Consider the following 27,229-nt stretch of genomic DNA (forward strand, 5'->3'; position numbering starts at 1 on the left):
CTGAGAATGATAGTTTCCAGCTACATCCATGTCCCTACAAAGGACATGAACTCATCCTTTTTTATGGCTGCATAGTATTCCATGGAGTATATATGTCACATTTTCTTAATCCAGTCTGTCACTGATGGACATTTGGGTTGATTCCAAGTCTTTGTTATGGTGAATAGTGCCACAATAAACATATGTGTGCATATGTCTTTATGGCAGCATGACTCATAATCCTTTGGGTATATCCGCAGTTAATGGGATGTCTTCCTTTGAGAAGTGGCATTAAGAATGTGGGGTCTTTGGGAGGTGTTTGAGTCATGAGTCCTCTGCCCTCATGAATGAGATTACTGTCCTTATCAAAAAGACCTGAGAAGGCTTGTGCACCTCTTCTTGCATGTGAAGACACATATAAGTTACCGTCTATGAGGAACAGGCTCTTACCAGATAATGAATCTGTTCATGTCTTGGTCTTGCACTTTCCAGCCTCCAGAACTGTGAGAAATAAATTTCTGTTATTTTTTTAAATTACCAGATTTAAGGTATTTTGTTATAGTAGCCCAAATAGTCTAAGACAATCATAAATGATTCTTTGAAAAATATGAGTATTTTAATTCCAGCCTCTGGATTAAAACACTTTCATTAATTCTCATTGTTTTTAAGATAATGTTCTAATTCCTAACCAATCCAAAAACGTATAACCACTTTGTATTACTTTAGCTTTGGTCAGAAATTCAGAGTTCTCTTCAGGGTATTTATTTAGATCTATAAATATTATCTTATCATGCTTATGTACAAGTATCTCCAAGCACTGCACTTCCCTTTCATTTATTAGGACATTATTCAGTAAATTATATTTTGCCTCATCATGTATGAGGTAAGATATTTGTATATTTATCATTTCAATTAAAATAATTTAAATAGGTAATGCATGAAACTATACCACAGTGAGATGTGAAGTTTGCAACAATTTTTTTTCTTTTGCATTTACAGAGAAACAACATTTATCTTATTAATAACAAGATAGATCTGGTAGTGTCCTCCTTTGTAGCTATCAGAAAGCACTGGCTGTTGCCACACCACTTAGACACTTACTGCAAAGTGATACTTCACCGTCAGTTAGATCAATATGTCTGTGCCTTCATCCCAGGAGGCCAGTAGAGCAGGAAATTGCAAGTTAGTCATAGAATTTGGAAGAGCAAGTGAGGTTCAATTGCCCTATATTATGAAAAAGTGTATAATGCTTTCAGTTTGATTTTGCAGTTGTGCTAATATTTTTGTCCTTAAACTGCTCCTTTTATTTTCCCTTCCTCTGAAATGGAACTGAGCTCATAGTGACCAGCCTACAGATCTCTTTATAGTATATTAGTATTTTATTTTTCTTACAGCTACTTATTCCATTATGTGAGTTCTCAAATTCTGCTTTTGACAAATTAGGCAAAACTAAGCTATTTAGATATGAATCATAAATGTATTGAAACACAATAATATAATTATCTTGATTTATAATAATGCCTTCTGTTTTTAAGATGGACAGATCTTAGTATAATTTTTACAAAATGTAATTTTCAGTAATTTTTCTAACTCTAATCATATTTCAATAAAATATCAGCAGTAGTTTCAAAATCACAGTTCCAACATTTGAACTGATAGCATAATCTTCATCATTAATATAAATAAAATGTAGGATTTTATATTCTGCTCAAACATATTGTTTATAAAATTAATTTGAAACATTTGATTTCTTTCCATATCAAAAAGTTTTCAGGGCATATCTTACTATCCGTTCCTATCTTCTCTAATCTATTGTCTTCTCTCTTTCATTGTTTTGGGACAAATGGTGGAAGCCTGTTTTTTGGGAACTGAGATAATAGATAATTGAGGAATAATTTTTAATAGTTGTTTGCCTAACCTGATTCAAACCTCAACATTTGGAGGGTGGGGAGGCTAGAATCCAAGAAGAATATCCTTCTAGGGTTTCTAGAAATACCTAAGAGTGGGTAATCTATAAAGAAGAGAGGTTTAATTGACTCACAGTTCCACATGACTGGGAAAGCCTTGGGAAACCTATAATCATGGCAGAAGGCGAAGAAAACACACCCTTACTCACATGGCAGGAGGAAGTAGAAATGCCGAGTAAAGGGGGGGAACGCTTTATAAAGGGTATATTTATAAAACCATCAGCTCTCCTGAGAACTCACTCATGAGAACAGCATTGGTGTAACCACCCCCATGATTCAATTACCTCCCATCGAGTCCCTCCCATGACATGCAGGGATTATGGGAACTGCAAGTCAAGATGAGATTTGGGCGGGGACACAGTTAAACCATATCATCGTCTATCACTGTTCAGTGGCCACCCTGCAGAATTAGAAGGGCTTCACCCAAAATTTGGTTCAGATGGGAAGACTGATGATGCTACATGCACCAAAATTATGTAAACAGGCTTATTACTGAATGAGGCTTTGTGGGAGAGCAGGACAGCCTTCCTAATTTGGTCCAAAAATGACTGACAAAAGGAAAAAGACTGGATTGGAATTTTTATGGTGGTTTGGGGAGTGGTCAAAGTGAGGTTCACAACTGCAGGCAGGGTCTTATGTGGTTTTGAACCTCCTGCCCGCACCAGAGGAGAAAGCATCAGGCTCTCTTAACAGCTTGCAACAATGTGGGGCAGAAAGAGGGGTGAGTCTTGAAAGTTTTCCATAGTCAAACTTTTGATTGCAACAACTATCCACTAAATGCATTTTTCTTCCCAAAGACTGAAGTTTGGTCTTTTCTCTTATCTTAGCTGACTGAGTATATAGTATGAGAATATGAGTAAACAGCTCAAAATCATGAGACATTTGAAGAGAACATCATTGATTTCAAAAGAAAAGCAATATGCTGGATTACTGATTTGCTCAGAAACAAAACTAAGAACAGATGGACCAGCGCTTTTAAATTAGCATAATAAAAACACAACAGCATAATATATCAAGAAAAAATGTTGGTAATATTAAATAAAGGTACATGAGGAATTACCAAGAACAATTATCCGTGAAACATTTAAGAAAATAAATTCAGAGTATCATAGTAATATATATGTAATAAAATAAGCAAATCAGAAACCAAGACCAAAGAAATATTTCAAAAGATCACAGAAAGAGAAGTAAAATTGTGAAGAAGAACCATGTGAAAAGTAATTGTAATGACTGTTCTGGCATTTAAAAATATAAAAGGCAGACTGAATGTATGTAGTATAAAGTATACTTCAAAATAGAGTATAAGGTATACTTTCTAATGTGTGAAAGAGAAAAAATAACTAAAAACCCACGCATAGTAGCAGCATTTAAAAGACAAAGAGATGGAGATGACATCAGCAAAATAGAAGAATAGGAAGTCTCGGGCTGCAATCTCTACCAACTGCCCCCAATCCCTCGTGCCACCCAACACCCACAGAAAGTATAACTAGTAACTATCTACAGACCACACATCTTTTTGAAAACCTCAATACTTGGCAACTGTCTTGAGACAGCTACGTCATTTGTGGAACTGAAGGAAAACAAATTAGATGAGTAGGAATGATTTCACTATGATGCTGTCCTTCATCCCCCCTGAAGTCAGTCAGCACAATGCCAGACAGAGGATTTCCCTGGGCACACAGTTTCTACAGTGGAGGAAAGAAAACTGGAGGCATCCAATCTTCCCTAGCACTCTGAGACACTTCCCAGAAAGCCCACTTCAGTCTCAACTCATGGGGAACAGTGGGGTTAAAGGCATAAACTGCCTGGGGTCAGATAGAAACAAACGAGGCAGAGCTCATAGTGACCAGCCTACAGATCTCGCTGGTATTTTTGTGTTCTTGACAGCTCCATCAGTGATAGCATCTGACTTCATAACCACTCTTTAAAACTGAGCTGATTGCCTTCATAAGTAAGGTAAGAAGTTCATTTTGCTTTGAGTCTCTAGATAGCTAATCTCCGTGCTTCACCTCAGAGCATGACCTAATGACCCTGCCCAGGCAGGGACACTCCCACCCCCATACATTTTGGAGAAGTAGAGAGGCTAGATCTGTTTGACCTGAGAGATCAAACGGCCACTCAGCCAAAAGCTCACCACAGGCTTCCACATGACTGAGGGAGGCAGTCCTCAGTCATGTATTTCCAAGGATCACAGCCTCTGGTCCTGCCTGTTCCAAGCAGTGACTGACTAATCTCAGAGCACAGCCTGTAGCCCTGCTCAACTGCAGATCCCATACAGTAGAATTTCCTGGCCAGGAAATACATCCACTTCCTAGCCTGAATAGAAGGGAAAGCATTATCCAGCCAGCAGCTCTTCCTGACAGCAGAACTTTGCCAGCGATTCTGCTAGATGGCAGAACTCAGCTAGCAGCCCCGCCTGACATCAGAGCAAAGTCAGTGACCCCATGAATTAGAGAACACATAACAAGATCTGCCTGACTGGGACTGTCACCAACTGGCCTTTCCAGAGTCATGGGCTAGTCTAAATAGCGAGGGTCTATTCCTGCCAGGTAACATTTAAAAGGACCAGAAGACGAGGCTGTCTCCTCAAATGCACAGACAACAATGCAAGCACGCAAGGATTATGAAGAATTAGGGAATTGTTACACTCCAAGGGAAACTAGTAAAGCTCCAATAATGGGCCCTAAAGGAATGGAGATCTCTGCAATGACTGGCAATTCCAAATAAACTTCCTAAAGAAGTTCAATAAACGATAAGAATATATGGATTAAAAAATTATGTAAAATTTGGAACACAACTCACAAAGTGAGTTTTACAACAAAATAGAAAAAAAATGAAAAAATAGAAATCCTAGAGGTAAGGAATACAATGATTGAAATGAAAACCAGAAAGATTAGCCGGGCGCAGTGGCTCACGCCTGTAATCCCAGCACTTTGGGAGGCTGAGGCGGGTGGATCATGAGGTCAGGAGATCGCGACCATCCTGGCTAACACGGTAAAACCCAGTCTGTACTAAAAATACAAAAAATTAGCTGGGTGCGGTGGCGGGCGCCTGTAGTCCCAGCTACCCGGGAGGCTGAGGCAGGAGAATGGTGTGAACCCGGGAGGCGGAGCTTGCAGTGAGCTGAGATCCAGCCACTGCACTCCAGCCTGGGCGACAGAGCGAGACTCCATCTCGAAAAAAAAAAAAGAAAAGGAAAAAGAAAAACAGAAAGATTAAACAGAAGATGTGATTAAGCAGCAGAAAAAAGCAGTAAGCTGGAAAACAAAATTTACAATTATCCAATCAAAGGAGCTAAAAGACAAAAGAATGAAAAAAATGTAACAAAATCCTGCAGGAATTATGGGACACCATGAAGAGACCAAGCTTTTACAAAATAGAAGCTGCAGAAGGTGAATAAAGATAACAAGGGTCGTAGAGCATATTTAAATAAATAAGGGCTTAACAAAAAATTTCCATATTCTGTGAATAGATGCCAACATCCAGGTGTAGGAAGCACAGAAGTCTCCACTCAAATACAACTGAAAGAGGACTTAATCAAGACACGTAATAAACTACCAAAAACCAAAGACAACAAATTCTGGAGCAGCAAAAGATAAGAAACCCGTCACATACAAAGAAGTGTCACTATCAGCAGATTTCTCAGGAGAAACACTGCAGATTAGGAAAGAGTGGGATGACATATTTAAAGTGCTAAACAAATACAAGCTTCTAACCAAAAACACTTGAATCAGAAAACTGGTCTTTTAGGAAAGAGGAGGAAATATTAACTTTCCCAGACAAATGAAAGTTTGTCATTTTGTCAAAATGAAGGGTTGTCATAACCATTACACCAGTCTTGTAAGAATTGATAAAAGGACTTCTTTAAGCCAAAACAAAAAAGTCACAAATTAATAATGATAGATATGAAAGTACAAAACTCAGTAGTTGAAGTAAAGCAGAGCCATATATTCAGAATACTCAAGAACCGTAATGATCACATGTAACTTTGTCCCTGGGACAAGAATTAAAAGACAAAACTATTAGGCCAGGTGCGGTAGCTCAGCACTTCGGGAGGCCGAGGCAGGCAGATCATGAGGTCAAGAGGATCGAGACCATCCTGACTAACACGGTGAAGCTCCGCCTCTACTAAAAATACGAAAACTTAGCTGGGCATGGTGGTGAGTGTCTATAGTCCCAGCTACTCGGGAGACTGAGGCAGCAGAATGGTGTGAACCTGGGAGGCGGAGCTTGCCACAGTAAGCCAAGATCAGGCCACTGCACCCCAGCCTGGGCAATAGAGTGAGACTACCTATTAGGTATAGATCATCTATTAGGACAAAAGTCTGAATTATCTCAAGAAGTTGGAAAAAAAAACAAAAAAACGGTTAAAACTATAGCTGAAATAAATTGTCAAGGACATACATTACAAAATGATGTAAATTCTGACCTGACCTCAACAATGTAAAATGTGTGTGGGAGGAGCAAAAGTGTGGAGTTGTATGCAAGTTATCAGTTTGAAATAGGTCATTAATATATGTAAACCTCATGAGAAATACAAAGCAAAAATTATTAGGACAAAAAATTGGAACGGTCAAAGCATACCACTTGTTTAAAAAAATATATATATCAATACATAAAGGAAGACAGCATAAGAGGCAGAAACAAAGTATCTACAAAACAACCAGAAAACAGTTAACAAAATGGTAGTAGTAAGTCCTTGCCTATCAATAATTACCTTGAATATAAATGCATTAAATCCTCCAAAAAAGAGTAACTGAAAGGATAAACAAGCCCCAATTATTTGCTGTCTGTAAGAGCCTCACCTTGTATTTTAGGACACACACAGACTGAAAATGAAGGGAGGGAAAAAGATATTCCATACAAATGAAAACAAAAACGCTCAAAAACTGAAATATGAGACACATAAGAACATTACATGATGATAAAGGGGTCAATTTATCAACAGGATGTAACAATAGTAAGTATACATTTACTCAACATTGGAGCACCTAAAAATGTAAAACAAATATGAAATGATCTTGAGAGACAGAGATTGCCATACAATAATAGTAAGGGACTTTAATATATCACTTTTAACAATGGACTGATTATTCAGACAGAAAATTAATAAGAAAACACATTAGATCAAACGGACCTAACAGATACATACAGAACATTCCATCCATTAGCAACAGCATACACAATATTCTTGAGCACACGGAGAACGTTTTCCAGGATAGATCACCTATTAGGACAAAAGTCTGAATTTTCTCAAGAAATTTGAAATTATATCAAGTACCTTTTCTGACCCACAATTCTATGAAATTAGAAATCAATGAGGAATTTCAGAAAATTCACAAGTACATATAAATTAAACAACATGTTCCTGAACAACTAATGGGTCAATAAAATTAAAAAAATATATCTTGAGACAAACAAAAATGGAAACGCAACGTGCCAAAACTTATGGAATACAGCAAAAGAAGTTCTAAGAGGAAAGTTTATAAGGATAAATGTTTACCTAAAAAAACAGATTTCAAACAACTGAATCTTATTTGTCAAGGAGGTAGAGGGAAAAAAAACTAAATACAAAGATAGGAGAAGGAAGGAAATAATGAAGATTGGAATTGAAGTAAATGAAACAGACTAGCAAAACAATACAAAAGATTAATAAAGCTAAGTGTCTTTTTTAAAATTTTCATTTTATTTACTTATTTATTTTGAGACAGAGTTTCACTCTTGTTGCCCAGGCTGGAGTGCAATGGCATGATCTCGGCTCCCTGCAACCTCCACCTCCCAGGTTCAAGCGATTTTGCTACCTCGGCCTCCCCAGTAGCCAGGATTACAGGCATGCGCCCTCATGGCCGGCTCATTTTTTATATTTTTAGTAGAGACAGGACCTCTCCATGTTGGTCAGGCTGGTCTCGAACTCCCAACCTCAGGTGATCCACCTGCCTTGGCCTCCCAAAGTGTTGGGATTACAGGTGTTAGCCACCGCTCCCAGCCAGTTTTATTTTTTTTTAAACCCAAGCAAAATGAACAAACATTTAGCTGTAATAACTAGAAAAAAGAAGACTCAAATAAAATCAGAGGTGAAAACAGAGACATTAGAACTGATATCACATAATAGAATCATAAGCAACTATTACAAATAATTATATAGCAACAAATTGGATAACCTAGAAGAAACGAATATATTCCTAGGCATATGCAACCTACCAAGATTGAAGTGTGCAGAAATAAAAAATCTGAAATGGCCAATAACAAGTAAGGAGATTGAATCAGTAATAAAAATTTTCCCATCAAAGAAAAATCCAAGACCTGATGGCTCATGGTTGAATTCTACCAGTTTTTTAAAGAACTAATACTAATTCTTCTCAAAGTCTTCCCAAAAATTGAAGAGGAGGGACTCTTTTTTAACTCATTTATCAAGTCAGCATTACCCTGATACCAAAGTCAGACAAGGACATGACAAGAAGATAAAACTACAGGTCAATATCCTTGATGAACATAGACATGAAAATCCTCCATTATATTCTAGCAAACTGAATTTATCAACACATTAAAGGGATCATCCATCATGATCAAGTGGTGTTTCTCCCGAGACACAGGAGGCTTCAACATAAGTAAATCAGTAACTGTGATACATCACATTAACAGAATGAAAGACAAAAACCATCTCATTATCTTACTAGATGCAGAAAAAAAGCACTTGACAGAATTCAACATATTTTCATGATAAAAAAAAACTCTCACAAATATAGTATAGAAAGAATGTACCTTAACACATTTAAGGCCATATATGAGAAGTCCACAGCTAACACTGTACTCGATGGTAAAAAGTTGGAAGGCTTTCCTTTAAGTTCTGGAAAAAAGACGAGGATGTCCACTTTCACCACTCCTATTCAACATAGTATTGAAAGTCCTGGCCGGGCGCGGTGGCTCAAGCCTGTAATCCAAGCACTTGGGGAGGCCGAGACTGGTGGATCACGAGGTCAGGAGATCGAGACCATCCTGGTCTACATGGTGAAACCCCGTCTCTACTAAAAATACAAAAAACTAGCTGGCGAGGTGGCGGGCGCCTGTAGTCCCAGCTGCTCGGGAGGCTGAGGCAGGAGAATGGCGTAAACCCGGGAGGCGGAGCTTGTAGTGAGCCGAGATCGCGCCACTGCACTCCAAAAAAAAAAAAAAAAAAAAAAAAAAAAGTCCTTACCAGAACAATTAGTCAATAGAGAAATAAATGAATTATGCTAAGTAAAATACGGCAGGCACAGAAAGGGAAATACATATTCTCCTTTATGTGTGGAATCTAAAACAACTGAACTCATAGAAGCAGAGAGCACAAAGATAGTTACAGAGATAGGAAGCTGGGGAGAATAGAGAGATTATGGTCAAATGGCCCAAAATCTCATAGAGAAGGAAGTTCTTGTTTGCTCAGATCTATTGCATAGCATGGTGAATATAGGTAAAAATAATGTACTGTAATTTCAAAATTGCTAAGAGTAAATTGCAAATGTTCTTACCACACAATTGAAGTATTTGGGGTAAGTGTATTAATTACCTTAATTTTATTACACATTGTATACATAAATCATCACATCACTTTTTTCTTTACCCCATAAGTATATGTTATAAATCGTCAATTTACAATAAAATAGTTTTTAAAAGACCAAGACAATTCAAAAAGTTTAGAGAGACAATTTTTGATGAGAATAACACAAGTTAAAATTGTATACAAAAAAGACTATTTCAATATAAAGTTATACAACCACTGTTCTCAAGCCTACAAGTCTTCAGAAGCTTTGCTGCACAAGCATCCACAATGGAAAACATATTTGTACTTGGTTAATATTTTTAAATCAGTTTTTATTTTCTATTTCAATAACATATCACTTATTTTAAATATTATTTTAAAATATTTTTAAAAACCCTAAGAAAATAGACATTTTTCTATTCAGATTATCAGGAAAAGACAAAAAATAACAAATGTACACATGAAAAGATACTACATACAAAGCAGAGATTTTAGTAATACTGTGGGAATAGTAACAACTATATCATTTTTAAAAATTAGGTAAAATTGATACATTTTTTGAAATAACACAATTTATCAGCAACTGATTTCTACTTCCTTAATGCATATTTATTAAAAGTATGAAATAAAATTATATTTAATGTTAAAATATTGGAAGCAATATGTTTAAAGACAAAAACAAGGTTATGAAGTCCACAATAAACATTTCTGTTCAACATTGTTTTCGAGACCCTACCTCAGGCAATACCAAAATAAAGATTAGAAGAAAATAAGGATTGTAATTTAGGAAAAAACAGTTATTTTTCCATTTGATGTTATTTACATGAAATACACAAAAGAATCCACCTACAAATTATTTGGTATTATACAAGTGTTTAACAAGATTGTAGATAAAAATAGATGTAAAAAGAAACTTACTATAGAAATTTCAGTTGCATTTCTATACAAAGGCAGCAAACTAGAAAGTTTAAAGATAATATATAACTTAAAATTGTATAAAAGAATATCAAGTATCTAAGAATAAATCTATGATGTAAAAAATACAGAGAAAATGATATGAATTAGAGGAACCAATTAGGACATATCATGTTCATGGGCAAGATGACAATAGTGTGAAATAGTGATTCTTTCTAAATTGATCTGTGTTGTTACAATCAAAGTTCCAAAGTAGTTATTTATAAAACTCAAGAATGTGATTTTAAGATTTTTGTGGAAGAGTAAAGAACAAAGAATATATAAGATGCTCAGAAGAAGAGAAGTGATGAGATACCTGTTAAACCAGATGACTTAACTCTTGAGCTTTGGTTACTCAGTGTGGCATAGGTGCAGAAACGGTCAGAATGCTGAGAAACAGAACCATGCTTGCGTGGAACTTCGTTTTATGACAAAATTGGCATGCCATATCAGTGCGACAGAGAAAGGGCTATTCCACGAATGAACCTGAAAAACGTGTGAAAAAAATTGAATAACTCATATATTGACACCAAAAATTATTTATGTAAAAACGTCAAAAAACATGGCTAAAAATATAAATGAATATCTATTAGATTCAAGTAATACATGTTATTCATAAAAAGGTTGGTTATAATAGGAAATGTGTTTAATTATATTAAGAGAATTAATTCTTAAAATGCTACCATAAACTAAGCAAGAAGCTAGGTTACAAACTTGGATAATTGTACACAATTAGCAAAGTATTAGTATCAAGGACACATAAAAAACTCTTAAAAATGAATAAGAAAATGCCAATAATTCAATGAAAAACTGCCAAAAGACATAAGTAGATATGTCACAAAAATAAAAATGCATGTGATCAGTAAACATATGATAGGCATTCACAGTATTGATCATGAAGATTCTAATAAACATAGTCACATGATGCCATTTTTCACCCATCGCATTGTCAGGAATATGAAGTCTGGAATAACAATGTTGGAGAAGATGTGTATCTATGGTGTCTTGTTGTATCACTGGTGGAAGTATACATTAGTAAACCAGTTTTGAAAATAGTTTTGTTTTCTTAACCAAAATTAAAATATTTATGCACTTGAAAACCCAGACATCTTTGGTATATATCCAAGAGCAATGCCTGCCCATGTACACCTGTTTGCAAGATAAGATAGGACGATAATGGAGAAAAAATTGATGGTGATGCTGTACACAATAGCAAAAGTCTAGAAACAATTGAAATGTGTATCAGTGGTGATACTGCCACAAAGTCATATGATGATATGAGTTTTAAAAAAAGAAATATAATGGTATACAACCACATGGATTTATCTTGAAAAAATATAGAAGAAGTATGTTCCTAAAGATTGCATGCATCATGAAATCTTTCATATAAAGGAATATCTGATTGTAAAGAAAGGACAAGCATGGGAATGGAAAGATTCTCAGTTTGTTTCAGATTATAAAATGGAGAGGTAGGATTGAAAGGAAAATTTTGGTTTGTTTTAACTTTTCTTTTTGACTGGTAGATTTATGGAGCAAAAGTTATTATTAAAAATTACTAAGTAAATAAATACAAATCAAAGTATATATAAACAACCAGAATATATCATGCACAGAGGTTTAAGATTATTCCAGTGATTGGTTTTTGAGGTTCAAAAATAAATGATGATTACAGTCTTAGCAGTTTTGGGGGATGGCTAAATGTTGACTTTATTATCTTACCACTAAACACCTGGTAATAAATGATTCTCTATTCTATTCCAAAACCTATTAAGGCATTTTGAGGTTACTTAAGATTTATTTCTATAGAACATGAATTAATTAATAATGTTCAAAATTTACACTGTACACAACCAAGAGTAGTTAGCTGTTTTGAATTGAAATACGTGTCTTTTTTGTAACAGTAATTTTTTAGGAGTCATTATATGCCAATGTTCAAAGGAATAAAGTTAATACATTTGTGAGCCATTTTATTCATGCATTCTATTAATAAGTCTTGTTACCAACATTTGAACACGTTTCATGTTTGACCTTGTCAAAACGTAATTCACAATGTGGTGATTACAAAGTTATGTGCACCCTGAACTTGTAGACTGTAAAGCTTTTGTTCTGTAATTTGACAAGTAATTCTGATAATAAGTTGTATTGATATACTTTTCCACAAAGAAATCATGCTATTTCATATTAAATCGTGGAATCTTTACAATTGCTACTTCCTATTGATACAATAATAGTAATATAACTAAGATTAATATGACTTCTTTTAAAAATAGTTCAAAGCATGTTACAAATTTTGCTCCTTTTCCCACTTTATCAGTTACTAACAGGTTAAATAGATGATTTTGATAATTTTGACTAATCAATAGTAGTAATGCGACAAAAACCCATTTTGCACAATTTTAGACTATCATTCATAATTTATTCCTTAATTCATCAAGTATTACAGAGAATTTACTATGTACCTAGCAGTATTCTAGTCAATGGTGGTGGTGATTGTTTCTAATAGCTGGAGCAAGAACTAAATAAGCAAACAAACATAAAACTAGGTAATGGTAAGATTTAAAAGAGTGCATACTACTGAATGAATTGGAAAGCTACCGTGTTCTGGGAGGTCAGAGAATCATAACTGATGAGATGGGATTTAAACTGAGATCCGAGTCAAAAGCAAGCCAGCCATGCGAAAAAATGGCGGAAGAGCATTCCAGGCATATGTAATACTCGTGCAAACGTCCTAGCCTGAAAATAGTCTTAGAGTGCCAGTGAACATTGTCTGTAAAAGAGAGGGTGGTATTCAGTTGGAGAGGAGAAGAGTAAGAGAAGTAACTGATGATGAAGGGAGATGGAATTAGATGCTTTACATTTGAGTTACCTCCTTGAGGAGCAGTTAATAGATTGAAGTAGGATTTATGCAGATTAGCTTAAATATTCTGCAGCTCTATGCCTAAATGTTATAAAAATCTATGTTATTAATGAAATTAGTATATATGTGTACATAGATGTATATATTTTATCTATTTGAAGAAAAATCATTCTCATTAAAAATTTAAGTTCTCTTGGAGGTTTTGTGGTTTGTTTTCAATATAACTGGATTTTGAAAACTGGGAAATCAAACTTAAATACTCAGTAAAGAATAGTAGTTTATATGAAGCTACATAAAAATAAGCGATCCATAACTTTATTATATGTTAAGTTATCTAAGGAAACCTCATCTGAATCTGCGGTATTAAAACCTAAGGACACTGCTCCCCCTGTAGACTCTGGCTTTATCGCCCTTGTGTTCCTGACCACCAGCCTGGAGAGGGAGCATGCCTTCTTGCTTTGCATTGCTGCTTACAGACCATTGAGCCTCTGTGGGGCACATGCCATCAGATTATATCATATGTTCCCCTCATTTTTACAGTGATCCCCATGCTCGCTGTTTTTCCTCTTTATTTACCGAAGATTTTGACACCTGCCTTACTGTATTTCTCTCTCAAATAATTTCTGTTCCTTTTTTGATGATTTCAATACCTACCTACGTAATCAATTCAACATGCTGACTTCTTCATTTCTTGTCTCCCATTAACATCAACCATCCACTTCATGGGCATATATTAGATTTTGTTATTACTGATAGGAGCCATACCTCAAATTTCAATTTCAAGCACCCAGTCACTACTCACCAGCTCCTTCATTCTATGTCTAATACTGTCAGTGAAACAATTATTTGATTCCTCTAGAATCTATTATTCGTTGACACTATCTTTTTTTTTTTTTTTTGCTAAATTGCTTTCCTCATGTTTCTCATTATTTGACTTAGACTCATATTGTCTCTTTATGATCACTACCCTGAATACACAAACTCCTTTGACCCTCTTTCCCATCATCATTTCTATTTGGCATGACTGGTTTTTTGTTTGTTTGTTTTTTAGATTCTCTACCACTGGTCTCTTCTTTCTCTTACAATGGATAACTTCCCTTCTTGTTTCCAAAGTCCTACCTGGCCAGAACTATCCAGTGTAGTCCTAATGTATTAACAATTTAATTTATTTAATTTTTTTTCGCAAATGTTATTGAGAACTCACACACTTAGTCTATAACATGACCAAGATAGCAAGGTGTCCGTGTCAAGGGTGGCAGGAGAGGAATGAATCAGAGAAAGAGATGTGGGAAATAAGAGAAGGAGGAGGGAAACGTAGACCAAGTGAGCATTGTTGGCCCTAATAAAATTCTTTAGCTTTAACTCAAAGTAAGATGAGAGCTGTTGTTAGCTTTTATGCAGTGCTGTTACAGTATTTGATCCAGAGTAGCAAAAGTCGAAATAGAAAAACCAGTTACGTTATTTACATATTCCAGATCAGACACAATAGTGTCTTAGACCAGACCTCCTACTTGGAGAAGTGGTGGAAAGTTGTTGGACTTTGAATGTATTTTAAAGACAAAGCTAAAAAGATTTATTGATGAATATAGGTGTAAGTGAAACAGAAAGTCCGAGATGACTGTGGTATTCAGCCCAAGAAATTAGAAGGAGGAAAATGTCATTTTCAGGGAAAGGGAAGAAAGAGTGGACCAATTTTTATTTCTTTTTTGCTTTAGATCTAGGGGTACATATGCAGGCTTGTTATGTAGGTAAACTTGTGTCACAGAGGTTTGTTGTGTACATTATTTAGTCATCCAGGTACTCAGTCTAGTACTCAATAGTTACTTTTTTTTTATACTCTTCCTCCTCCCCACCCCACCTTCAAGTAGACCACAGTGTCTTTTGTTCTCCACGGTCTGTTATGTTCATGTATTCTCATCATTTAGTGCCTATTTACAAGTGAGAACATGGTGTTTGGTTTTCTGTTCCTGCCTTAGTTTGCTATGGATAATGGTCTTCACCTCCATCCATGTTCCTGCAAAGAAGTTGATCTTGTTCTTTCTTATCCTTGCATAGTATTTCGTGATGTATATGTACCACATTTTATTTATCCAATCCATCATTGATGGGCATTTAGGTCAACTCCATGTCTTCGCTGTTGTTAATAGTACTTGCAAGGGACATACATGTGCATGTGTCTTTATGGCAGAATGATTTATATTCCTCTGGGTATATACCCAGCAATGGGATTTCTGAGTCAAATGGTAGTTCTGTTTTTATCTCTTTGAGGAATTGCCACACTGCTTTCCACAATGGTTGAACTAATTCACCCTCCCACTAACAGAGTAAAAGTGTTCCTTTTTTTCTGCAACTTCACCAGCATCTTGTTACTTTTTTACTTTTTAAGAATAGCCATTGTCACTGGTGTGAGATGGTATTCCATTGTGGTTTTTACTTGCATTTCTCTAATGATCAGTAATATTGAGCATTTTATCATATATTTGTTGGCCACATGTATGTCTTCTTTTGAAAACTGTGTGTTCATGTCCTTTGCACATTGTATTAGTCCATTCTTGCATTGCTTATAAAGAACTACCCAAGACTGGGCAATTTATAAAGAAAAAAAGGTTTAATCATCTGATGGTTCTGAAGGCTGTATAGGAAACTGAGTTTGTGAGGTCTAAGGAAACTTACAATCAAGGCGAAAGGCAAAGAGGAAGGAGGCATATTATACATGGCCAGGGAAGAAGAAGAAAGAGAGGAGAGGTGCTACCCATGTTTAAACAACTAGATCTCATGAGAATTCACTGATTATCACAAGAACAGCAAGAGGAAAATGTGCCCCCATGATCCAGTCACCTCCCTCTAGGTCCCTCCTCCAACACTGGAGATTACAATTTGCCTTGAGATAAGGGTGGTGACACAAATCCAAACCATATTATTCTGCACCCGGCCCCTACCAAATCTCATGTTATTCTCACATTGAAAAATAAAACTACCTCTTCTCAATAGTTCCCCGAGTTTTAAATCATTTCAGCATTAACTCAAAAGTCCACAGTCCAGAGTCTCATCTGAAACAAAGCAGGTCCTTTCTGCCTGTGAGCCTGTGAAATCAAAAACAAGTTAGTTACTTCCAAGATATAATGTAGGTATAGACATTGAGTAAATACTCCCTTTCCAAAAGGATGAATCTGCCATAACAATTGGCTACAGGATCCATGCAAGTCCAAAACCCAGCATGGTAGTCAATTGAATCTTGAAGCTCCCAAATAATCTTTTTTGATTCCATGTCTCACGTCTAGTCCACACTGATACAAGGGGTAGGCTCCCAAGTTTTTGGGCAGTTCCACCCCTGTGGCTCTGCAGGGAACAGCGCCTGTGGCTGCTTTTACAGGCTGGCACTGAGCGCCTGAGGGCCTGAGGCTTTTCCAGGTACGTGGTGCAAGCTGTTGGATCTACTATTCTTGGGTTTGGAGGACAGTGACCCTCTTCTCACAGCTCTAGTAGGCAGTGCCCCAGTGGGGACTCTGTGTGGTGGCTCCAACCCCACATTTCCCCTGTGCACTATCCTGGTAAAGGTTCTCCATAAGAGCTCTGCCCCTGCACCAGACTTCTGCCTGGACATTCAGGCATTTCCATACATCCTCTGAAATCTGAGTGGAGGATCCCAAGATTCAACTCTCGCCCTCTGTGCACCCACATGCTTAATACCATGTGGAAGCTGCCAAAGCTTATGGCTTTCACCCTCTGGAGCACTGGCCTGAGATATATCTGAAGCCTTTTTAGCTATGACTGGAGCTGGAGCAACTGGGACAAGGAAGCAGTATCTTGAGGTTGTTTAGGGCAGCGGGGCCCTGGGCCCAGTCCATGAAACCATTCTTCCTTCCTAAGCCTCCCGGCCTATGATGGGAGTATCTGTTGAGAAGGTCTTTGAAATAACTTCAAGGCATTTTTTTTCATTGTCTTGTCCATTAACATTTGACTCCTCTTTACTTACACAAATTTCTGTAGCTGGCTTGAAGTCTTCCCCTGAACATGGGTTTTTCTTTTCTACCACATGGCCAGGCTATAAATCTTCCACACTTGTATGCTCTGCTTTTCTTTTAAATATAAGTTTCAGTTTCAGATTCAGATTATCTCTTTGCTCACAAATATAAGAATATACTGTTAGAAGGAGCCAGGCCACATCTTGAGTGCTTTGCCACTTGGAAATTTCTTTTGCCAGTTACCCTAAATCATCGCTCTGAAGTTCAAAATTCCACAGATCTCTAGAGCAGGGACACGATGCCACCAATCTCTTTGCTAAAGCATAGCAAGAATGACCTTTATTCCAGTTCCCAATAAGTTCCTCATCTGCATCTGAGACTACCTCACCCTGGACTTTATTGTCCATATCACTATCAGCATTTTGGTCACAACAATTTAACAAATCTCTAGGAATTTCCAAACTTCTTCAGAGTCCTCCAAACTGTTCCAACCTCTGCCCCTTACCCAGTTCCAAACCTGCATCCACATTTTCAGGTATCTTTATAGAAATACCCTTCTCCCAGTACCAATGTTCTGTGTTACTTCATTATCACATTACTATGAAGAACTACGTGAGAGTGGGTAATTTATAGAGGAAAAAGCTTTAATTGGCTCATGGTTCTGTAGGCTGTGCAGGAAACATGGCTGCGGAGGTACTGGGAAACTTACAATCATGGCAGAAAGCAAAGAGGAAGGAGGCACATCTTACATGGCTGAAGCAGGAAGACAGAGAGGGCGGAGGTGCCACACACTTTTAAACAATTAGATATTGTGAGAACTCATTCACTATCATGACAACAGCAAGGAAGAAATCCACCCCCATGATTCAATCACCTCCCACCAGGACCCTCTTCCAAAACTTAAGATTAAAATTTGACATGAGATTTGGGTAGGGACACAAATTCAAACCATATCACTCAGTTTTTAATAAAGTTGTTTGTTTTTTTCTTGTAAATGTGTTTGTTTCTTATAGATGCTGGATATTAACATATTTTGCAAATATTTTCTCCCATTCTGTACGTTGTCTGTTTACCCTTATTTCCTTTTGCTGTGCAGAAGCTTTTAAGTTTAATTAGATTGCATTTTGTCAATTTTTGATTTTGCTGCAATTGCTTTTGGCATCTTTGTCATGAATTATTTTCTAGTTCCTATGTCCAGAATGGTATTGCCTACGGTGCCTTCTAGCATTTTAATAAACCTTAACAAAATACTTGCAAACCCAAACTGAATCTTCCTGCACATCAAAAAATCGAATCCATCATAATCAAGTAGGCTTTATTTCTGTGATGTAAGGTTGGTTCAATGTATGCAAATCAATAAATGTGAATCCATCCCACAAACAGAACTAAAGATAAAAACTTCACGATTGCTTCAATAGATCCATAAAAGGCTTTTGATAAAATTCAACACCCTTGCATATTGCAAACTTTCAAAAATGTACATGTTGAAGGAACATACCTCAAATTAATAAGAGCCTTAAATCACAAACCAACAGTCAACATCATACTAAATGGGTGAAAGCTGGAAGAATTTCCCTTAAAACCTGGCACAAGACAAGGATGGCCCTTCTCACCACTCCTATTCAACACAGTATTGGAAGTCTTGATCAGAGCAATCAGGCAGGATAAAGAAAAAAAGGGCATCCAAGAAGGAAGAGAGGAAGTCAAACCATCCCTGTTTGCAAATGATATGATTCTATATCTAGAAAACCCCATAGTCTTAGCCCAAAAGCTACTTCAGCTCATAAACAACTTCAGCAAAGTTTCAGAATACAAAATCATTTTACAAATATCACTAGTATTCCTACGCATCTATTTTTTAATACTCTGACTCCCTATGTAATTAACACTGTATTGCAGAGAGCAAGTAAATAGCGTATGTTACAAAGGTCTCAAATATAAATGCCTATGGGGCAATCTAGTCACATAAGTGAGTGACATGAGCTTGACATAAAATAACAAACTCAGCCTCTATGCCAGGGTGACAATAAGGAATGGTGAACACTGAAATGAAAACTATTCTCTTAGTTGCAGCAGATGGCTGCCATGTGGAAATGCAGCCATTGTCACTGGATCTGCCATTTACTTAAGGAAAACATCTCCATTTTTATGGGAAATATACTTAATTTTTTTAAAAAATGGTTGCTAATTCAAATAAAGGAAAAGAAAAGCAATGGATGCTAAAGAAAACCTTTGGTCACATGAAGTCTACATGCCACAGCTTGAAATATCTTGTGGGTCGGGTGCAGGGGATTATGAATTAGATTTGGAATCGGAAGATGTAACTTTGACTTCTATCTGGACTATTCTATTGCTGGCTTACCTGGAACTGGTCATTTAACTTGTCTCTGACTTGACCTCCTATTCTGGAAAGTTAAAAAGGGTAGTTAAATTCAAAAGTCTGTAAGTTGCTTTAAGATACATGGATTTAGATTTTGACCAAGAGCCAGCCTGTGGGTGATCAAATCTAGCAGGCTTATGAGAGAGCATGAGTTGAGAGGGTAAGAAAGGTTTTTCTGTTCCCAAACACCTGCCTATTACTGTCTCAACGTCTGAGGAGGAGTGGAGAATGGGACTTAGTGGATGGGTTTGGAGGATCAACCATCACAGAGCACTTGAGTACTGAGATGCGGGCAGCTAAAGATGAGGGTAAAATTCTTGCCTTTTAGGAGTGGAAAGACTGCCTGAGAAGAAAGAGAGTGTTGATATTTTATCAATAAACAGAAATCAAATATCTGGCTCAAGAAAACCTCAACAGATTATAAAATTATATGTAATGACTCAAAGGTGGATTAGCTGGTAAGAAAAGTCTTACTTTTCAAAGTTCGTCTTGGTGTTTCTTTTCCTGACTGGATGATAGTATAAGAAGCTAATGACCTACAGCTAATGAGCTTTTGTAACATAAATATAAGATACCCAGGTTTAAATTCAATTTTTGATTTTTTTCTATAGCTCTTAGGCACGTTTAAACAAATCTTGTAGATGCAGATTTGTATCAGCCATGATACTAGGATCAAAAATAATAATTATTATTACTACTATTAACTCTTTAGCTTGGGTAAAAGTCATGTAGAAGAATTAGACAATATCTTACTACTTCATCCTCTCATTTACCCAGTGAAAGTTGCCCATGTTTTATAACTTCAGGTTGTTGTTTCAGATATGCTTGTGAGTTTGTGCATCCATTTTGCAGTATTTTCCTTTTTATTAGACTGTAAGAATTGCTTCTTTTCAAACTGTGTCCAGTCCATAGTTAAGGAAGCTGGTACACAGTGGGTATTGTTATTATACTGAAGGAAGTTAGAAGTCAAGACAAATTTATGGAAACATTATAAAGGAAACTTTTGATGAAGGGTTAAAAGATCCTTTGGTCTTGTTGAGATATGACAACAAAGAGACTATTACTAGCTCTTTTCAGTCTCCAAAAAGGGAGGCAAACATGTTTGATAAACTATGGCAAGATTTTGTTCTGTGAAGAAAGGAGCTGAAGAAAATTCCAGTTACCTGTCTCAGTTACAAGTGAGGGTTATATATCCTTCTTTTGTGAACACTGTTACCAAAAATTCTTCCCCCTGCCTTTGAAAATTTCAGCACATAATTCACCCCAGCAGAGGTATAGGTTTTGATGGCCCTTTGATTTCTCACATTGCCAGGAACCCAGGTGCGAGTCTTAGAAAGTCTTGAAAACATGGGAAATATTTTCCTCAGGTTTGAAAATCCATTTGCTCAATTTTACACTTCTCTTCAGGTTAAAAACAAATCTCTGTTGTTAGGGGTAAAGAATATCTCCTTAGTTCTTTAGTCAATATTACTTTAATGCAGGTTATTTAACATATGGCTTGTGCTTCCACTTCTGTCCAAGTTGGATTAATAGGGACCTTGGCTCACTACCTGGAGTTTTCAGGCCATTGCACAGGATGGGAAACCTCATCAGAGCCTGACAGTCTTGCAGAGTTGAGGAAGGAGAGACTAGAGTTTACAGAGGCCAAAATAGCCAGCATTTGTGGAGCAGACTACCAGAGAGGAAGGAGTTTCATAGTAAAAAGGAAATCTGAAGAGGGAATCCCCTTAAGCCTTTGGGTCAATAATGAATTGCAGAAGCATGAGAGGTAACTACCAAAAGTGGGGCTGGGTGAGGGAGTGGGGACACTTAAAAGCAATAAAACAATTCCCACAGGACTAGGAATAGTTCTTGTTTCCACCAGCTAGAGTAGAAACCTGGTAATACATGGGTTGCTAGGCTACTGGATAGAATCGTCAGATTATCATCTTAAGAATTTGGCCCTAGACCAGAGGTCCCCAACATTTTTGGCACCAGGGACTGGTTTCATGGAAGGAAATTTTTCCGTGGGATGGAAGGGTAGAGGGAGGGATGGTTTCAGGATGAAACTGTTCCACCTCAGATGATCAGGCGTTAGTTAGATTAGATTATCATAAGGAGTACACAACCTAGATCCCACACATGTACAGTTCACTGTAGAGTTCTCTCTCCTATGAGAATCGAATGCTGCTGCTGATCTAATAGGAGGTGGGGAGCTCAGTGGATAATGCTTGCTTGTCTGCTACTCACCTCCTGCTATGCAGCCTGGTACCAGTCATGGGCCTGGGGGTTTTGGGGACCCCTACCCTAGACAAAAGCTTTTTGTACCTGCTTTAATGAAACTTAAGTGAAAACCTTGAAACATTGCTTGATTTTGGGTAACTTAACTGAAGGCCAGAACAAAGGTTAACATCATAGAGGGCATAAAAATCCAGCAATGAACAATGTCCAGCATACAATTATAAATAAAAGCAAAGAGACAGAAAAATACGTATATTCAAGAGATAGGCGATAGATGGATATAAACAGATTTAGAGCTGAAAAAGATGATTGAACTAAGACAAGAATGCCAAAACAGTGATTATAATTATTCCTCACATGTATGAGAGAGTAGAGGAAAACATGTACATGACTAGGAGAGAAATTGAGGATGTATATTTTTTAAAAAGAGCTGAGAAGAATTTTATTAAGCATATAAATTGGTAAATTGAAAATCAAGCCTAAAAGAGAGAAATCTAGCTACACTATATGTCAGAAATTGTGAATACTGTGGAATTCAGAGGAATGCATGGGTAATAGTCTGCAAAGATACCCTACAGGGTTTATCTGAATATATATTAATTTATCTTTTGCTCTCCAGTGAGGAACACTATACTTGATATAAAGTTAAGTACCCAATGTTTTCTGAAGAAACGCTAGACATGCACAATGACAATTGAATTATTTCTAGCTATCATAAGGTGTGAACTTTGTTTTAAAATAATAGTTTCCTAATTTTCATAAGTCATAGAAGACCCTAAGTTCAGATTTTGAGATTATGACATATTTGTACTTTTGAGATTTAACATTCAAGTTTAAAATGCATTTTTGGCCAGGCACGGTGGCTCACGCCTGTAATCCCAGCACTTCGGGAGGCTGAGGTGGGTGGATCAGGAGGTCAGGAGATGGAGACCATCCTGACTAACAGGGTGAAACCCCGTCTCTACTAAAAATACAAAAAATTAGCCGGGCATGGTGGTGGGCGCCTGTAGTCCCAGCTACTCAGGAGGCTGAGGCAGGAGAATGGCGTGAACCCGGGAGGTGGAGCTTGAAGTGAGCCGAGATCGCGCCACTGCACTCCAGCCTGGGTGAAAGAGTGACAGACTCTGTCTCAAACAAAAATAAATAAATAAATAAATCAAATACATAAATAAATGAATAAAAGACATTTTTTATCTTTTCCACCTTGCCAATAAAGGATTTAGCATTGATCTTAAATAGGTTTGTAAGAGACTTGCTATAAGTCAGTGCTTCCCTTTGTTTTTACCAATCAGCTCCATGAGAATAAGGAATAAGCAATTGGTGGTTTGCAAATTTTGTAAAATCTTTTGTACACAGTTCAAAGAGATTTCCTTAAACTCTTTTCCTCTGTCATAGGGAGTATATCCCCATGTGAATAATGACACAAAGTATAATCTATAAGCAAAATACATAAATACAGTTACGCATCACTTAATGATGGGGCTGCCTTCTGAGAAATGCATTGTTAGGCGATTTTGTCACTGTGTGAACAGCATAGAGTATACTGATACAGACCTTGATGGTGTAGGGTACTACATACCCAGGCTGAATGATATAGCCTGTTGCACCTACGCTACAAACCTGCATAGCACGTTATTGTACTAAATGATTGTAGGCAATTATAATAAAATGGAAAGTATTTGTATATCTGAACATATTTAAACATAGAAAAGGTACAGTAAAATATAGAAGATAGAAAGTGTTACAGGTATATAGGGCATTTACCATGAATGGAGCTTATAAGACTGGTAGTTGCTCTGGGCAGGTTAATGAGTGAGTGGTGAGTGGATGGGAAGGCCTAGGACACTACTCTAGACTTTGAAAATATGTTTCTTTCTTCAATGATAAATTACCCTTAGTTTACCATTTTTACTTTCTAAACTTTTAATTTTTTAAAACTTTTTGACTCTTGTAATGACACTTGACTGAAAACACAAACACATTGTATAGCTATATAAAAAAGATTTTCTGGGCCAGGCGCAGTGGCTCAAGCCTGTAATCCCAGCACTTTGGGAGGCCGAGACGGGCGGATCACGAGGTCAGGAGATGGAGACCATCCTGGCTAACACGGTGAAACCTCGTCTCTACTAAAAATACAAAAACTAGCCGGGCAAGGTGGCGGGCACCTGTAGTCCCAGCTACTCGGGAGGCTGAGGCAGGAGAATGGCGTAAATCCGGGAGGCGGAACTTGCAGTGAGCTGAGATCCGGCCACTGCACTCCAGCCCAGGGAATGAGACTCCACCTCAAAAAAAAAAAAAAAAAAAAAGATTTTCTGTCTTTATATCCTTATTCTATAAGCATTTTTCTATTTTTAATTTTTTTCTTTTTTTTTTAGTTTGTAAATTTTTTCTTAAAATCTAAGACACGTTAGCCTAGATCTACACAGGGTCAGGATCATCAATACCGCTTTCTTCCACCTTCACATCTTGTCCTACTGTGGGATCTTCAGGGGCAATCATGTGCGTGGATCTATCATTACCTATGATAACAATGCCTTCTTTTGGAATACTTACGAAGGACCTGCCTGAGGCTCTTTTATAGTTATCCTTAAGAAAAAAAAAAAAGAAAGGAAAAGCATGCACTCAAAAGTAACCATAAGAAGCACAGTATAATAAATATTTAAGCCAGTAACATAGTCACTTTCCATTATCAAGTATTATGCACTGCACAGCATTGTATGTGCTATAGTTCTATACAAGGAGCAGAGCAGTAGGTTTGTCTACATCAGCGTCACCACAAACACATGAGTAATGCATCTTGCTATGATGTCACGATGGTCATGACGTCACTAGGTGATAGGAATTTTTAGCTCTATTATGATTTTACGTGGCCACTGTCATATAGGTGGTCTGTTGTTGACCAAAACGTTGCATGTGGCACATGATTGTAGATATTACAAAAGACAACAAGTAAAGCTTTGAGATTATTCATTTAAAATGCATTTGTAGCAGCAAGATTCTCTGTATTCTAATTCTGGTCTTGCCTGGTTGTCTTATTCTCCCCACTATGATCTGAGAGATTTTCCAATTTAAAAACATTCTTGTTTTCCACTTGCCTAGCAACTCAGTACTAGGAAGAATGGATGCCTCATACATAACTTTGATACAGGCAAGCACAACTAATTGCAAGCTACAGTAACCTTAGCATTATCGCATGATTAAGAAGTTTTTTTTCTGAAATTCTTTACATTTTGAGTGCACTAGTAGATGTTAAAACATCTTTTTATAAGGGTAACTCTGATTTCTTTGTTTTTAAAAATGTATTGTCTGAATAGATATTTTCAGATTTGGGTACTATATATATTTGACATTTCAATTTAAAGTTAAGGCCACCAGCATTTACAGCTACTGCTGTTCCATTAAATATTTGTCAGAGAAAAAGATAGAGGATTACTTTCCTTCATATGCCTAGTAAATTCATCACTGCACTTAAGAAAAAATGTCACTTCAACATCAACACAAATTTCATCTTTTGATTGAAACTCTGATAGTGTTATTCAGACATTGGCATTAACACTTCAAGACTAGTGCACGTATCATATGTATGAATACAATTTTCTTATTTGAAAAGTCAGATAGGGAATTTTGGAATTGACCTATTGCAAAAATATTTAATTTGCAGTTTACTTGGTGTACTTTCAGCATTATTGTTACCTAGGTTTATTTTTCTTCAAAGCATAGTTTGAACTTCTCCAGACTGAATTCTTATTTTATACCTATTTCAGACAGGATGGTTGTATTAACAATCTATTCAATTTATTACTACTTGTCAAAGTCTGCACCAGTAAGGCACACCAAGAAACAACCAAATTCAAAATGAAAATGGAAAAATCACATTAATAAAAAAAATCCTCAGGCAGACAGACAGTTATACTAAGCTATCTGCTTTTAAAACAGGGAGTGGCATTTTCATAGCCATGAGTCTTCATTTATTTTATGTTCTGTGTTATTTTGTAAATGATCTTAATATCACATGCAAACAATATTTAATTTTAATAAGCATGATGCTTTCCTTTAGAGTGATGTTCTAGAAGATCTTAGATCGTTCACACAGAAAAGCCTGTTGCCATAAAACTCTTCTATGAAGAATTTTCTTTGTAATGGATTTGCTTACCAATATCTGCAACAACAAAAGCATTTTGTTATTTTAGCTTTTGTCTATCCAAACTGTTTCTACTTCTTACCTGTTTCGTATTATCAGTGATGTAAAAGTGAGATTGGTAAGAGATATTTTGTACCAAATATATGACAAATTTAGTGATAATGCCATTTTTCTCTTCTGAAAATTATTTTACCATTTTTACCTTCATCCCCAAATATTTAAAAACTCTAAATTTATATCTTTATCTAACTGTGTAAATAGAATGATTTAATGTGAAGGAGCAAAAGGTTTAAAAACATATGTTTCCATTCGCTCCCTCACTTGTAAGGCAATTTTGTGAAAAACACAGTTTTCCTTGAGTATTAGTGACCTGGAATGAAATATAAAAAATTGCAAAGTGCTGAGGTTTCCTCAGTACTGGAAATGAGGACAGTGCAGATGGGTGAGTTCCAAGATACTCCTTCTTCTGAAGTTGATCAGTTACACTTGTGGGAATGGTCAACAGTAAACCATTCAAATTACTAAAGTAAAGATTTTTGTGTCTGTGTGTATGGTGGGGGCAGGTGGTGAGAGAGAGTTTCATTCTATCACCCAGTCTGGAGTGCAGTGGCGCGATCTTGGCTCATTGCCACCTCTGCTTCCTGGATTCAAGCGATTCTTCTGCCTCAGCCTTCCGAGTAGCTGGGATCACAAGTGCCCACAACCACGCCCAGTTAATTTTTATATTTTTGGTAGAGACAGGGTTTCGCTATGTAGGCCAGTCTGGACTCAAACTCCTGACCTCAAGTGATCCGCCCGCCTCGGCCTCCCAAAGTGCTGGAATTACAGGTGTGAGCCACTGTGCCCAGTCCTAAAACCTTTTATTATAACCAATAGACTGGAGGCTATACTCCTACCCTCAGAAATAAAACTCTAAAGATTAAATAGGGCTGGGCTTGGTTGCTTACGCCTGGAATCCCAGCACTTTGGGAGGCTTAGGTGGACGGATCACTTGAGGTCAGGAGTTTGAGACCAGCCTGGCCAACAGGGTGAAACTCTGTCTCTACTAAAAATACAAAAATTAGCCTGGCATTGTGTCAGGCACCTGTAATCCCAGTTACGTAGGAGGCTGGGGCAGGAGAATCACTTGAACCTGGGAGTCGGAGATTGCAGTGAGCCAAGATTGCAGCACTACACTATATCCCAGCCTGGACAACAGAGCGAGCCTCCGTCTCAAAAAAAAAAAAAAAAAAAAAAAAAAAAAAAAAAAA

At 36.9% G+C, this 27,229-nt stretch overlaps 1 protein-coding gene and 1 long non-coding RNA gene across 2 annotated transcripts in view; one reads left to right on the forward strand and one right to left on the reverse strand.

Moving 5' to 3' along the window:
* Nucleotides 1-10,902, reverse strand: part of LOC105505826 — a 12,472-nt gene extending 1,570 nt beyond the window's left edge. The window contains exons 1-2 of the long non-coding RNA XR_001000814.1: nucleotides 10,733-10,902; nucleotides 430-480 (exon numbers count right to left, since the gene is read on the reverse strand). This is a non-coding gene — a long non-coding RNA (uncharacterized LOC105505826). The remainder of the gene's footprint in view (nucleotides 1-429; nucleotides 481-10,732) is intronic.
* The window catches only part of GPC5 (glypican 5), a 1,481,119-nt gene that overhangs the window by 959,074 nt on the left and 494,816 nt on the right, over nucleotides 1-27,229 (forward strand). The window lies entirely within an intron of this gene.

This window comes from Colobus angolensis, unplaced genomic scaffold (genome assembly GCF_000951035.1).
Source record: "Colobus angolensis palliatus isolate OR3802 unplaced genomic scaffold, Cang.pa_1.0 Scaffold13, whole genome shotgun sequence".
Classification (NCBI taxonomy): Eukaryota; Metazoa; Chordata; class Mammalia; order Primates; family Cercopithecidae; genus Colobus; species Colobus angolensis.